The sequence below is a fragment of the Amblyraja radiata genome, chromosome 9, assembly GCF_010909765.2.
Source record: "Amblyraja radiata isolate CabotCenter1 chromosome 9, sAmbRad1.1.pri, whole genome shotgun sequence".
In the NCBI taxonomy this organism is placed as follows: Eukaryota; Metazoa; Chordata; class Chondrichthyes; order Rajiformes; family Rajidae; genus Amblyraja; species Amblyraja radiata.
The window spans coordinates 51,816,910-51,832,444 of record NC_045964.1 but is presented as its reverse complement, the minus strand read 5'-3'; positions in this window follow the sequence as shown (position 1 = coordinate 51,832,444).

Here is a 15,535-nt window from a genome sequence, read left to right as displayed (position 1 = left end):
GCGTGTGGTGCACATTTCTGATTTACCAATTTCTGATTGGATCAAATGTCCACGACCTCTAACATTCATGATTAATTCACAGTTAAAAAAGTAGTAAATCATGCAGAAATCCAATTGTGAATTAATGAAAATTTCCATTTTCAATGATACCCCCAATTTCATGTGTTGTTTTTTATAGACATTATAATTGTGACAGCACCTTTAAATAAGGTAATGTGATCTCTGGCCCTGGTGAATCCTATGGAGAATACTGTGCATAATTGGACCTCTCCGTAGTAAGGGAAACCAAAGTATTTCCCTGCCCAGATGATCCCCCAGTTATTATTCTTCCTTCTGATATTCACATACCCTCTCTTAATATGCCTTATCCTACCTATCTTCTCATTCCTATTTACCCCCATTTTCTGCCTTCCCTCCCTCTCTCCACTGCCTTCCTTTTCCCTCATGTCCACGCCAGCCCAAAAACATCACTGCAATATTCCTGACTTTCTCCCTAATAAGCAGTACATAGCAGAATAAAGCAGTAACTGGGAGATTAGGCAGTAGCTGCTTCAGTGACCATGCAAGTTGACATTTTAAAGGAACTAAACACAGTTGTGATTTCTTAAAAAGAGGATATAGCAATGTTACAAAATTTTGAGATTAAAAAAATCAAGTCTGCAATTTATCCCATCAGATAAAGCACAAAAATAAGTTTAATTTGACACCTAATTCACTTTCATATCTTCAGTATTAAAAAAGTTATGGCCATTTTCATACTTGGAAATTAGTATCTTGTTCCCTATTGATTTTCCATTGACTTAACACAAAAGCTGTGATCGAGGGCAGTGAAATGGCCATAACTTTATTAAAAATTAAGAGAACTGAAAGAAATTTTCAGTTATTATAGATTGAAGCATTTTGAAACAAATATGAAACAATCTTACTTGGATTACCTGAAATTAAAGCATATAATTAGTTAGTTACCCAATTGTAGCTAATTCCAAACTTCAATTACTAGATCTAAACATCTATCCATTTCTTAAGTAAGGATTAACATTTTTAAATAATCTAAGTGTCCAAATAACATTCACAAAGAATTCACAATAAAACATGATTTTAAAATCTCATTTACATTAATTTATAGGCCAAATGGAAGGAATTTAGTGTTCAATTGCTGTAAATTAATGGCCATTTAAATCAGCTTTCAAGTGGGATCCTGTGGAACGCGCTGGATTGGAACGTTCCCATTGCGGTGGATTTGTACCCCATATGCCCAGAAAAATACTGCGGGATTTAATGGGGCCCCAAATTAGCTACTCGCAACATAAAACTTTGTATAAAGGGATCTTAAGAAGCCCTTTTTAATGTAAAAATAAACAACCTACCTTCCGTTGTCCCCTGTATGATATCCGTCCCATTGTTGGCGGTCGCGGGTTTAGAGGATAATTTTTAACCTACAATAACAATTAAATTAACCAATTAAGTTTAAAAATAGCTGCAGCGAATGAACCTCGCAGCGATTTCTCGTCAGTAACTAAGTAGGCTGAACAACCTCGATTTGAATAGCCTAGGGAAAATCGCGTTTTAAACCCGCCCCCTCTCAACGGCGCCAAAATCGCACACACGGGCAGGGACAGATCTGCAGCCCCACTGAAGGTAGGTTTTGCAACATACCTAGAGGATATCTCAATTTAACAATTTTTTGGTGACGTCCAATTTGGAATTAGGAGATCAGAAATGGGTGTGATCTAATTTTATATTGGGTAAAATAGTTCTACGAAATCACAAACCAAAACATTAGAAAGAATCATTGACTGAAAAAGGGCATACATGAATTGGTGTATATTATTCTGATATTTCTGTATGGCATTAAAAAATTGCATCGAAAGCAGTCGTTGATTCTGTGATTTCTGTCTTGTGTAATCTCTATTGCACAAAATTTGTGGTATGAGCCTATTTTATTACGTATTTCTAAGTACTTGGAAACCTCATCCGTAATAATCGACTCTAAAATATTACCAACCACTGAAATCAGGCTAACTGGCCTACAGTTTCCCCTCTTTTGCCTCGCTCCCTTTTTAAACTGGAGTAACATTTGCTGTTTTCCAGTCTTCTGTCACCACTCCTGACTCCAGCGATTCTTGAAAGATCACTACTAATGCCTCACAATCTCTTTTTTTTCAGAACCAATTTGAATTTTGAATCTAAAGTCCCATTCTATATGTAAACTCAGATCCTCTTCGGCTCAGATTGGGAAGCCAGGCATTAATCTGCTCACTTAATATGTTGCCGATCATGTATAAACCATACAGTTAGTGCATTAACTGCCCCCAGCAGTTTATATTTTGCTCCAGATTGCAGCATTTACATTTACTTGATTCTCTAATGAATAGACAGTCTTGCTATTCATAACTGCCTTGCTGAAATAAACTTGTCTGGCTGCATGACATCTATCAATGATGCTCTGAATTCTTTGGAATATGATCACCAGGAAAGAGTGTTGCTGTATGCTTTCCTTTAGCAAAGGGCTTTATAAGATCCAGCAAGCAAGACTTGTCATCGAGAACTTGAAAGAAGCAGATTTCATAGAAATATCAGACATCAATAAGAAGCAGGAATCAAGGCCAATAAATGTTGTTGAATGGCACAATGTTTATATGCACTGCACAATGAATTTAATCAAAAAGCTGATTACTGAAAGCATTTGAGTATTTCCTGTATCCCCAACTCCAAAAAAAATGAAGTCAATATACTGCTTGAGGTGCACAGCTATTATAATACTGAAACATTCCTGGGAGCTGGTATTCCATTTCATCAGCATCCTGGTCAAAGTGAAGCAACTGTGAAAGAGTTCCAAATCACCTAGGGGCCCAACAAGCCTTCAAAATGAAGAAGTAGTGGGAGCTGATGGCCATGGAGGATCTAATCCTAATACCGGATGAAGTTCAATAACGTCATATGCATGGTTAAATACAGTGGCTTGCAAAAGTATTCATACCCCTTGAACTTTTCCACATTTTGTCACGTTACAACCACAAACGTAAATGTATTTTATTGGGATTTTATGTGATAGACCAACACAAAGTGGTGCATAATTGTGAAGTGGAAGGAAAATGATACATGGTTTTCAAATTTTTTTACAAATAAAAAACTGAAAAGTGTGGCGTGCAAAAGTATTCAGCCCCCCTGAGTCAATACTTTGTAGAACCACCTTTCGCTGCAATTACAGCTGCATGTCTTTTGGGGTATGTCTCTACCAGCTTTGCACATCTAGAGACTGAAATTTTTGCCCATTCTTCTTTGCAAAATAGCTCAAGCTCAGTCAGATTGGATGGAGAGCGTCTGTGAACAGCAATTTTCAAGTCTTGCCAGAGATTCTCAATTGGATTTAGGTCTGGACTTTGACTGGGCCATTCTAACACATGAATATGCTTTGATCTAAACCATTCCATTGTAGCTCTGGCTGTATGTTTAGGGTCGTTGTCCTGCTGGAAGGTGAACCTCCGCCCCAGTCTCAAGTCTTTTGCAGACTCTAACAGGTTTTCTTCCAAGATTGCCCTGTATTTGGCTCCATCCATCTTCCCATCAACTCTGACCAGCTTCCCTGTCCCTGCTGAAGAAAAGCATCCCCACAGCATGATGCTGCCACCACCATGTTTCACAGTGGGGATGGTGTGTTCAGGGTGATGTGCAGTGTTAGCTTTCCGCCACACATAGCGTTTTGCATTTAGGCCAAAAACTTCAATTTTGGTCTCATCTGACCAGAGCACCTTCCTCCACATGTTTGCTGTGTCCCCCACATGGCTTGTGGCAAACTGTAAACGGGACTTCTTATGACTTTTTTTCAACAATGGCTTTCTTCTTGCCACTCTTCCATAAAGGCCCGATTTGTGGAGTGCACGACTAATAGTTGTCCTGTGGACAGATTCTCTCACCTGAGCTGTGGATCTCTGCAGCTCCTCCAGAGTTACCATGGCTGCTTCTCTGATCAATGCTCTCCTTGCCCGGCCTATCAGTTTAGGTGGACGGCCATGTCTTGGTAGGTTTGCAGTTGTGCCATAATCTTTCCATTTTCGGATGATGGATTGAACAGTGCTCCGTGAGATGTTCAAAGCTTGGGATATTTTTTTATAACCTAACCCTGCTATTTATACTGAGATTAGATTACACACAATTGGACTCTATTTACTAATTAGGTGACTTCTGAAGGCAATTGGTTGCACTGGATTTTATTTAGGGGTATCAGAGTAAAGGGGGCTGAATACTTTTGCACGCCACACTTTTCAGTTTTTTATTTGTAAAGAAATTTGAAAACCATGTATCATTTTCCTTCCACTTCACAATTATGCGCCACTTTGTGTTGGTCTATCACATAAAATCCCAATAAAATACATTTACGTTTGTGGTTGTAACATGACAAAATGTGGAAAAGTTCAAGGGGTATGAATACTTTTGCAAGCCACTGTATATCAAAAAGGTTTGTCTGGAAAGAAATGCACCACTGAACATATACCCCGTCCATGCACCACACCCTGAACTCTCAATAATCATCAGCAATTAACACTCCTTAGTGAAGACCATTGGCCTAATATAAGATCAATCACATACTATGACTACAACAGGCATGCACATGTCTCACATCACACAAATGCTTTAGCACATACATCATACAGACCCATTGTACAGTGCGTTTCCTGCAGGATGTGGGAAGTCAGGGACACCACTGGAGCTTTTGGTAACTACACCTGCAGAAATTGTGTCCAGGTGTAGCTTCTGAATGAACGTGTTGGGGAATTGAAGAAGCAGCTGGATGACCTCAGGGCCATTCTCTTTCTTGCAATACAAGGTCACATGTAATTGCTGCTTGCAGTTACAGGCAGGAAGGAGCTTACCATGGCCACGTCAGTTAGCATAGGCTTAGAATTATCGATCCAGAACCTGCAGAGAATCAGAGATTATTGAAGGTGATGGCATTCTGGATGAAGGAATCCATCCTTTACAACAAGGAAGCAGCCTTGTGCAAGGACTGTAACATTAAGAACTGTGTAGTATCAAGTTTGTGTTTTCCGTGAAGGTCGGAGAGAAGCAGCAGCCAGAAGCAGCGAGAGCTAGTATTGGCTGGAAGTAGGTGAGTCAGAGGGAACGAAGATTTAAAAAGAGCCCCAAAGACCCGGTTCAAGTGTTTTCCATGAAGGCCGGAGAGAAGGAGCAGCCAGAAGCAGCGAGAGTTAGTATTGGCTGGAAGTAAGTGAGTCAGAGGGAAAGAAGATTCAAAAAGAGCATCAAAGGCCCAGGTTCGAGTAATTTACAAATTAGCCTTAAACTATTTGATTAGGTAATAGATAAAGAAGCGCAGCTGTAGAGGAGTGGCCTTGTTGAGGTGAAGTGACTTGGTGAATAAAGTGTGAGCCTTTGCCTTGAGAGTCTTCAGCGAGGAGGCTGAGGCAAGGCTAGGCTACATTTGATCAAAATTTGTGATTTTTGTCCACTGAAAAAATGGCAGGCAAGTTGGTGCAGTGCGTTTACTGCAGGATGTGGGAAGTCAGGGACACCACTGGAGCTTCTGGTAACTACACCTGCAGAAATTGTGTCCAGGTGCAGCTTCTGAATGAACGTGTTGGAGAACTGAAGAAGCAGCTGGATGACCTCAGGGCCATCCGGGAAAACGAGAGTTTCCTGGACAGGACCTACAGTGAGGTTGTCACGCCAAGGATACAGGAAGAGCGAAGGTGGGTGACTGTGAGATAGGGGAGTAAACATTGAGTGCAGGAGACTCCGGTGGCTGTGCCTAATGAAAACAAGTACGCCCTCTTGGGAGATGACGGGGCAGATGATGCTGCCAGTCCGAGCAACGGACAGGTCAGTGGCTCCAATCCTAGCGATGAGACTCGACTGGCGAGACCGACGTCGGGCAGATCCATAGTGGTGGGTGACTCCATTGTCCGAGGTACGGACAGGAGATTCTGTGGTGGCAGGCAAGACTATGGGGTGGTCTGTTGCCTCCCTGGTGCCAAGGTTCAAGATGTCACGGGCCAACTTCAGAACATCCTCGAGAGGGAAGGTGAACAGCCGGAAGTAGTTGTGCATGTGGTCAAAAACAACATCAGGAAGAAGAAGAAGGAGGTTCTGCAACGTGAGATTAGAGAGTTAGGAATAAGACTGAAAAGCAGGACTTCTAGGGTGGTTATCTCTGGATTGCTTCCTGTACCTCGTGCTGGTGAGGGCAGGAACAGGGAGATAGGGGATCTGAATATGTGGCTGGGGGGCTGGTGCAGGGAGCCGGGATTAGATTTATAGACCACTGGGATCTCTTCTGGGGCAGAGGTGACCAGTACAAAAGGGACAGGTTACACCTTAACTGGAGGGGGACCAACGTTCTGGCAGGCAGGTTTGCCCGTGCTACATGTGTGCATATAAACTAAATAGTGCCTGACAAATTGGGAGTATAAAAATGGCGTTAAAGGGGAAGTGAGTACAGGAAAAGTTACAAAAGACTCCTGAATTAATGGGAAGGAAAGTTCGAGAAGGGATAAGAGAGTAAGATCAGGGCCAATAGTGTGAGAGGGGAGGTGAATACCGAAGTCAAAGTGTTGTATGGAATATGCAAAGTATAAGAAATAAAGTGGATGAGCTTGAGGCTCAGTTAGAAATTGGCAAGTAAGATTAGATTAGATTAGATTCGTTTATTGTCATTCAGACCTTTCGGTCTGAACGAAATTTCGTTTCCCTGCAGTCATACATATAATAAATAATGACAAAAACACCCAATCTACACAAATTTAACATCCACCACAGTGAGTTCACCAAACACCTCCTCACTGTGGTGGAAGGCAAAATCTTAAAGTCTCTGTCTCTTCCCTCTTTGTTCTCCCTCTGCGCCGAGGCGATCCAGGCTCCAGATGTTGTGACCCCACCGGGTGATGGTAAATCCCGCGGCTCAACCGTGCTCCGCGAACGGGCCGGTTCAAACTCCGCGGGTGGTCGCTGCCGCCGCCACAGCTCCAAGGCCGAGTCGGGTCTCTGCTGCTGCCGCCACAGCTCTGAGGCCGAGTCGGGTCTCCGCTGCCGCTACCTCTGCCACAGCTTCAGGGCCGAGTCGGGTCTCCGCTGCCGCTGCTGCTGCCGCCGCCGCCACAGCTTCGGGGCCGAGTCGGGTCTCCGCTGCCGCTGACGCCGCTACAGCTCCGGGACCGAGTCGGGTCTCCGCTGCCGCTGTTGTTGCCGCCGCCGCCACAGCTTCGGGGCCGAGTCGGGTCTCCGCTGCCGCTGCCTCCGCTACAGCTCCGGGGCCGAGTCGGGTCTCCGCTGCCGCTGCCGCCGCCGCCACAGCTTCGGGGCCGAGTCGGGTCTCTGCTGCCGCTGCTGCTGCCGCCGCTGCTGCTGCCGCCGCCGCTGCTGCTGCCGCCGCCACAGCTTCGGGGCCGAGTCGGGTCTCCGCAGCCGCTGCTGCTGCCGCCGCCGCCACAGCTCCGAGGCCGAGTCGGGTCGCCGCTGCCTCCGCTACAGCTCCAGGGCCGAGTCGGGTCTCCGCTGCCGCCGCCGCCACAGCTCCGAGGCCGAGTCGGGTCTCCGCTACCGCCGCCGCCACAGCTCCGGGGCCGAGTCAGGTCTCCGCTGCCGCCGCCGCCGCTGTCACAGCTCCGAGGCCGCCAGCTCCACCATTAGGCCTCGGCGCAGACGGAAACGGGGACGGGGAATACGACAGAAAAAAAGTCGCATCCCCCGAAGGAAGAGAACAAAACATGTTTCTCCCACCCCACCCACACACATACACAACTTAATAAAACAAAATTAACTAAAACATGACAAAGGAACAAAAAGAAAGAAAAAAAAACAGACTGCAGGTGGGCCGCAGCTGTTAAGCCAGCGCCGCCATCTTAGCCTTCTGTAAGATGTTGTGGGAATTACAGAAATACAGAGACATGGCTGCAAGAGGACCAAGGCTGGGAACTGAATACTTAGGGGTATACATCCTATCGAAAAGAGACACAGGTGGGCAGAGGGGGTGGAGTAGCTCTGCTGGTAAGGAATGAAATTCAGTCCCTTGCGAGGGGTGACATAGAATCAGGAGATATAGAGTCAGTATGGATAGAACTGAGGAATTGTAAGGGTTAAAATACCCTAATGGGAGTTATCTACAGGCTCCAAACAGAAGCCTGGATATAGGGTGTAAGTTGAATCGAGAGTTAAAATTGGCATGTCGCAAAGGTGGTTATGGGAGATTTCAACATGCAGGTGTATGGGAAAAATCAGATTGGTACTGGACTCCAAGAAAGGGAGTTTGTGGAATGCCTCCAAGATGGATTCTTAGAGCAGCTTGTACTGGAACCTACCATGGAGAAGGCAATTCTGGATTTAGTGTTCTGTAATGAACCGGATTTGATAAGGGAACTCAAGGGAAAGGAGCCATTAGGAGGTAGTGACCATATTATGATGTTTTTATTTACAATTTGAGAGGGAGAAGGGAAAACCGGAAGCATCAGTATTACAGTTGAGCAAACAGGACTATGGAGGCATGAGGGAGGAGCTGGCCAAAGTTTACTGGAAAGAGACCCTAGAAGGGATGCCAGGTATTACTGGGAATAATACAGAAGGTGCAGGATCAATTCATTCCAAAGAGGAAGAAAGATTCTAAGAGGCGACCGATCACAGATCTCTAGCCATCCATAACAACCGGCTGTATTTCATCAGTAAGTCAGTTCTGAATCTATATGTCCAAGTCACTGATAATCCCATGCATCTTAATCAGCCTAACATGGGGGAATTTTTCAAATGAGGGGTGTAGATATGGCGAATGTACGTTGCTTTTTTTCCCAGCGTAAGAGAATCAAAATCTAGAGGACATAGGCTGAAGTGGAGAGGACAAGTTTTAATAGGAACCTGAGGGGCAACTTCTTTATTCAGAGGTCGCTGGTCCTATGGGAGGAACTGCCAGAGAAGGTAGCTGAGGCATATACTATAAGAGCATTTAAAAGACACTTGGACAGGTATATGGATAGTAAAGATTTAGAAAGATACTAGACCAAGTGGGACCCATTAGGTCCTTGTCACATGGGAGGCTTGATCCCCCAACGCAACCTGTTCCCCCAACGCAGTAATTATCCACTTACCCATAGCCCCCAAGGGAGGCCTGGTACCCCAACACAACCCGTTCCCCAACATAATATTCCACCACTCACCCATTCCCCCAATGCAACCCGTTCCCCAATGCAATATTCCACCACTCATCTATAGCCCCAACTGTGCAGGGGCTGCTCATTTCCCCATTATTCACCCTTGCTCATTTTAAACTTAAAAAAAAATCAATTGCAGGACACCGTGTCCTGGGATTGCAACATTGTAGCAGGTGGGATACAATACCATTGTGACGTCATAGCAGCTAACTGCCAGACAGATGGAATAATTTTTTCTTAAACTGAGGTTTTGTAAAGTTAAAAATGTGAATAACTTGTGAAATATAACATCAATCTGAACAAAACGTGATAGACCACACCACAGGACAATTGTGAGTAAGGTAGTGCAAAAATTGTAGTGCTACCATGTACCGTTTTGCGTAGTTCCGGGATATAGACACACACAGGCAGACACACACACATAGTCACAAACATGATGAGAGTTTTAATAATATACTAAACCAAGTGGGACCCGTTGGGTCCCTGTCACAAGGGAGACCTGGTCTCCCAATGCTACCCGTTCCCCCAACACAATATTCCATCACTCACCCATAGCCCCCACGGGAGGCTTGGTCCCCCAACGCAAACCATTCCACAAGACAATATTCCACCACTCACCCGTTCCCCCAACGCAATCCGTTCCCCCAACGCAATATTCCACCACTCACCCATAGCCCCCAACAGTGCAGGGGCTGCTCATTTTGCCTTATTCACCCTCCATCATTTTAAACTTTAAAAAAAATGCAATTGCACTTGCTAGGCTGGCAGGACTCAGTGTCCTGGGATAGCAACATTGTAGTGAGCAGAGCTACAATCCCATTGTGACATCATAGCTGTAAGTGCCAGTGCAGAAGGTAGACATTTTTCTCAAATTGGGATGGGACTTGCTTAGATGGGGAATCTTCGTCGGCATGGACAAGTTGGATCAAAGGACTCATCTCCATGCTGTATGATCAGACTATTTCCTCACTCACAATGTTCCTGAAGGAGTGTTACATGGGGATGTTGTCATTCTGTGCACAATTGACAAGAAAATCACATCAGATGTGCAAGGGCAAATCACCCAGGGAGGTACATGGACAAATTTCCAGAGTAGCTGAAAATGATTGTTATCACAGTTTACATCTGGTAAAATCAATTTTCACTTATGTAATGCTGAAATTAGTTTTGCATGATTTGATTTCTATCTTTTTCTCAGTATGTTTTCATTGCAAAATAATAAAATGTTAATTGTAATAAATTTGTTCCTAAAGCAATCAGCAGGATGATTTTAGCAGTACGAAGTGCCAGTTAATCCCCTTCGTTCTTCTGTATTAAATGAAGATTAGAGTTTTTATTGAACTGCAAATGAGTGAGTCATTAAGCTGGTAAACACAGTAATGGGTTTACCTAGGTTACTAGATTTTGCGGCCAGTACCGTGGGGATGATATTGTGCTATTGTCAATATTTCATAGAACTACTGCTGAGAAACAAACTGAAAATTGATTGCTTCTGTGCTTACACATACTTAGTTATCAAGAAAAGCAAACCACACATTGCAAGAAGCTTTGTTAGCCAAATTAATAATTAGTTTAAAATGAGGAAAGTAAATTATTTTCTGAAACATGAACAGTTTATTGAATACGAATGAAAAATGAAAGAACATTGTATTGCCAATTCATTCCGAGTTATTGCAAGGTAGCACTCTCAAAAATCTCATCCCACTCACTCAGATATGAGTAACAGATTTTGCAAGTGATAGAGATTTTATATTACATTGAAAAAAGCATTGTAGTAATTGAGTCTTGAAGGATAAGGAATTTGCTTTGGGTTTTCGTATTGGATGGGCTCAGGTTGGTGTTCTTTGTTACATATATGGCATCGGTCAAACTGAATACTCAGATTGTAAGCAGTCAGGTTCAGCCTAACAATGGATTGGGAGGTGAATGGGGAATCAATGGCTATGAATGAAAATATATATTGGAAGTGATGACAAATATATAGTCTATCCATTTTAACTGAAAAATGATAATCCATAATCAATTCATTAAAAAAATAAACATTGTTACAAAACGTCACTTGAAAGGTGAAGAACACAAAATTATATATAAAATCAAGAAATTCTACAAAAATAGAAATAACTATTTCTATTTTGTCTGATCCTTTGAGTAGGAATGGGGGCACATAAGATAACATGGCAAGAGGTGGCAATGCAGAAACCATTGCCCCAGAGCATGTCTACATTATCTCAATAAATTCAGTGATATAATCGGAGTCACTGAAGTGCAACTCTTACACAATTGCCACCCATATCCTCACTGCTCACATGACAATTCTCCCCCTTTCCTATTTTCTGAGTTTACAGTATATTAGATTATAAACCTTTGAGTACAAATTCATAACCATTGCCATCACGTCATAAATGCAGAAATAAAAATGTAATTAGAAGAGTGACCCAACCATAAAAAAACATAAAATCATAAAAGTATGAATAATTAGAATGGGAACAAAGCAGCCAATTTTGTTTTTTAAATTATAAAGACACAACATCCCCAGAAACCGAGTAACAAAAGCAATTGTGCGGCTTTCACAGATAATGACAGGAAATATTATATTGGGAATAAAGAAGTGGCAGAGGTATTAAACACTTATTCTGTATTTGCACTCACAGGAGATGCTACAAAATAAATGTAATAGAAATATAGGGAATCTACATAAACATCAAAATTAATAAGTAGTAAGTATTGAAGAAATTATTGGCATAACTGTACTAAATGCTGTGGCTTCTCAGAGTTATAACCATGGGAAGAGGCCTTTGACCTAAGCCTTCCATGCCCAAGAAGATGTCTACCTACCTTTGGCCCATATCTTTCTAAACCTTTACTATTCATACACCTGATGGCATCCAAATGTCTTCAAGTATTGCAATTGCATTGGCCTCTACATGTTTCCTCTGGCAACATTTTATATATCAGATCACCTACAGCTCAGGGTTCTCCGGGAGATGACTGCAGAGAATGCACCAAAGACCAGTTAGCCACTCAAACTGTTGACAACAAAATGCTAGAAGGCATCAGTATGGACATAATAAAGTACAAAATTGGGGATAGACACAAAATGCTGGAGTATCTCAGCGGGACAGGCAACATCTCTGGAGAGAAGGAATAGGTGAGACCATTCTTCAGATTGAAAGTCATGGGATAAGGAAACGAGAAGTATAGACAGTGATGTAGAGTGATATAGAACAAATGAATGAAAGATGTGCAAAAAAGTAACGATGATAAAGGAAACACGCCATTGTTAGCTGTTTGCTAGGTGAAAACAAGAAGCTGGTGCGACTTGGGTGGGGGAGGGATGGAGAGAGAGGAAATGCAGGGGTTACTTTAAGTTAGATAAATCAATATTCCTACCACTGGGTTGTAAGCTGCACAAGCGAAATAACAAAGTCACGGGAAAGGGAAACAAGAGATATACAGTAGACGCTGATGTAGAGAGATATAGAACAAATGAATGAAAGATATTGGGGTAGGGCAAATCACAACATTATTAGGCAGGAGCTAGGGAGTACATTGGGAGCAACTATGATTGGGTAAGTGACCCATGGGAGTCATATAAAGACCTGTGGAAAGGAGATCAGGAGGAGTGACAACAATGGCTAGGTAAAGGAACCTTGGAAGATGAAAGAGATTGTAAATTTTGTCAAAGAGAAACAGGCTTGATGACGTCCAGTAACCACAGATATGAAATTTAATTAAGCAATTTATTAATATTACCAAGAATCAATTTATTAAGCATTATTGGTAGTTAGAATTAAAAAATACTGCTCGCATTAAAACAATGTTCAAAAACAATGATATTGAAATATGTTACTGTCCAAACTTTTATTATATTAAAAATTAATTACAAATAATTAGTTAATATGGAGAACAAATAAAAATAAACTCTTTCCCAGTGAATTATATGGCTGAGGAGCTCATTTCTAGTACAGTTGTTTGGTTTTCGGTTATGTTTTGTATTTGATGGCCCAAGAGATGACATGAGTCAAAAGCAATCAAAGTCCTCATTCCCGGTGGAGAAACCTTGCCCTAATACTCTGTGACTCACACCCAGGTTGTTCTCAGCTCTGCTGCTCTGCTTCCAGACACATCACTTACAGTGCTTCTGATGTGAACAACTTGCTGAGAAATCGCCTCATGGCATGTAGCTTCTCTGACCCTGTACCATGCCCATTTGAGTAGGGTTTGATTTAAACAGTGCATGATGCTCTTTTCTGGTGAGCAGTTTGACCCTACAGCCTGTGCAGCACTAAAGTTGATTTCCCCGAATTGTCATTGTGGCTGTAAACCATCTTAATACACTGATGAAATCATGCAATCCAGAAGCAAAATATTCTTCATTCTATTAATCCAGCCAGCTATTTGCAATCTGTTTTGAAATCACTTAATAAGATTATGGCATTGCCACCTGTTCTCCATTAAATGTAAATAATCTGTATATAATCCACACATCTATATTAAATTAAAGGCATTGCGGACTTCTAAACACTACAAGAATCAATATATTCGATATAATTTTAAATGTCTATTTATGTTCATGTTATTTATATGAATATGTTCTTTATGATCATGTTCATGTCATTGGAGCAAAATTAGGCCATCAGGCCCATCGAGTCTACTCAACCATTCGATCATGGCTGATCTATCTTTCCATCTCAACTCCATTCTCCCCGTAACCTTTGACACCCTTAAGGGCCTGTCCCACTTAGGAGACCTCCACAGCAACTCCTGGTGACCTTGCCCGCCACCCATGGTCGCTGCAAGGTCACCACATGGTCACGGGAGGTTTAGGTCACTCTCCCTAATGGTCAAAAGCGGTTCCCACGCGGTCGAGGCTTCATCTAGGTTGCTGCTTTTTTTTCATAATGATTAAAACCAGCCTCGACTAAAAATAGGTCGCTGTCTGAAAAATCGATAATTTTTTAGTAGCGGGTCTAGTCGTAGCTGGTTGTGATGCTAGTGGTAGGTAGTCAAAGGAGGTCAAAGGGCAGTGGAGTGGGGTCGTTATTTACTTACAGGCAGTCGAAGGCAGCCGTAGGCAACCTCCTTTGCTGACCGGCCATTTTGATTGGCTCATTGGAGTTTCACGACCTAGAAGACCCACCGGTAGGTAAAATGCCCGCTAACTTTATTATATTTAAAACTGTCTCCACTCCTTCTCTCCCCTTCTCCTCCCCTTCTCTCCCCCTTCTGTCTCCCTTCTTCCTCCCTGCTCTCTCCCCTCACTCTCCCCTTCTTTCCCTCCCCCCCTCCCCCGCGCTCTCTAAAGGACCATACTCTGTGGCACCCGTTTACCTTCATCTTCATCGCGCAGACAACACTTCTCCGCTCTCCATGGCCCCCACCTTCGCGATGTGTGTGTGTATGTGTGTGTGTATGTGTGTGTGTGTGTGTGTGTGTGTGTGTGTGTATGTGTGTGTGTGTGTGTGTGTGTGTGTGTGTGTGTGTGTGTGTGTGTGTGCGTGCGTGTGTGTGTGTGCGTGCGCCGTCTGTAGATGCAGCTCACACTTCAGTCGATCCAGCTCGCGGTTTCAACGCGGCCAGTCGATCCAGCTCGAGGCTTTACAGGTGAGTGCCCTCGAGCTTGAAGGTCGAAAGCACTCATCTGGACACGCGGATTAGGTCGCCCAAGTGGGACAGGCCCTTTACTAATCAAGAACCTATCAATCTCCGCTTTAAAAATACCCAATGACTTGGCCTCCACAGCTGTCTGTGCAACAAATTCCACAGATTCACCACCCTCTGGCTAAAGACATTCCTCCTCATTTCCTTTCTAAAGGTATGTCCTTTTATTCTGAGGCTGTGCCCTCTGGTGCTAGACTCTCCCACTAGTTGAAACATCCTCTCCACATCCACTCTATCCAGGCATTTTACTATACGGTAAGTTTCAATGAGATCTCCCCTCATCCTTCTAAACTCCAACAAGTAAAGGCCCAGAGCCAGCAAAAGCTCATCATACATGAACCCGATCATCTCCGGATCATTCTCATTAACCTCCCCTGGACCCTCTCCAATACCAGCACATCCCTCCTCTGATATAGGGCCCAAAACCGCTCACAATAATCCAAATGTGTTCTGACCATTGCCTTATAAAGCTTCAGCATTACTTGCCTGCTTTTACATTCTCGACCTCTCAAAATAAATGCTAACAGTACATTTGCATGCTGCTTATTACACTAATTCATTCAATGCAGTAAACCTTTAACTTTTGTATTTATCTTTTACAGTTACACAAATTAGTTATTGAAACCCTCCAGTATAGCACCCATCTACCAACAGTTGATTCTTATAGTCCTTAAAGCCCCTAGTATAGCATGATAAAATAGTTCAACTATTGGTACTTT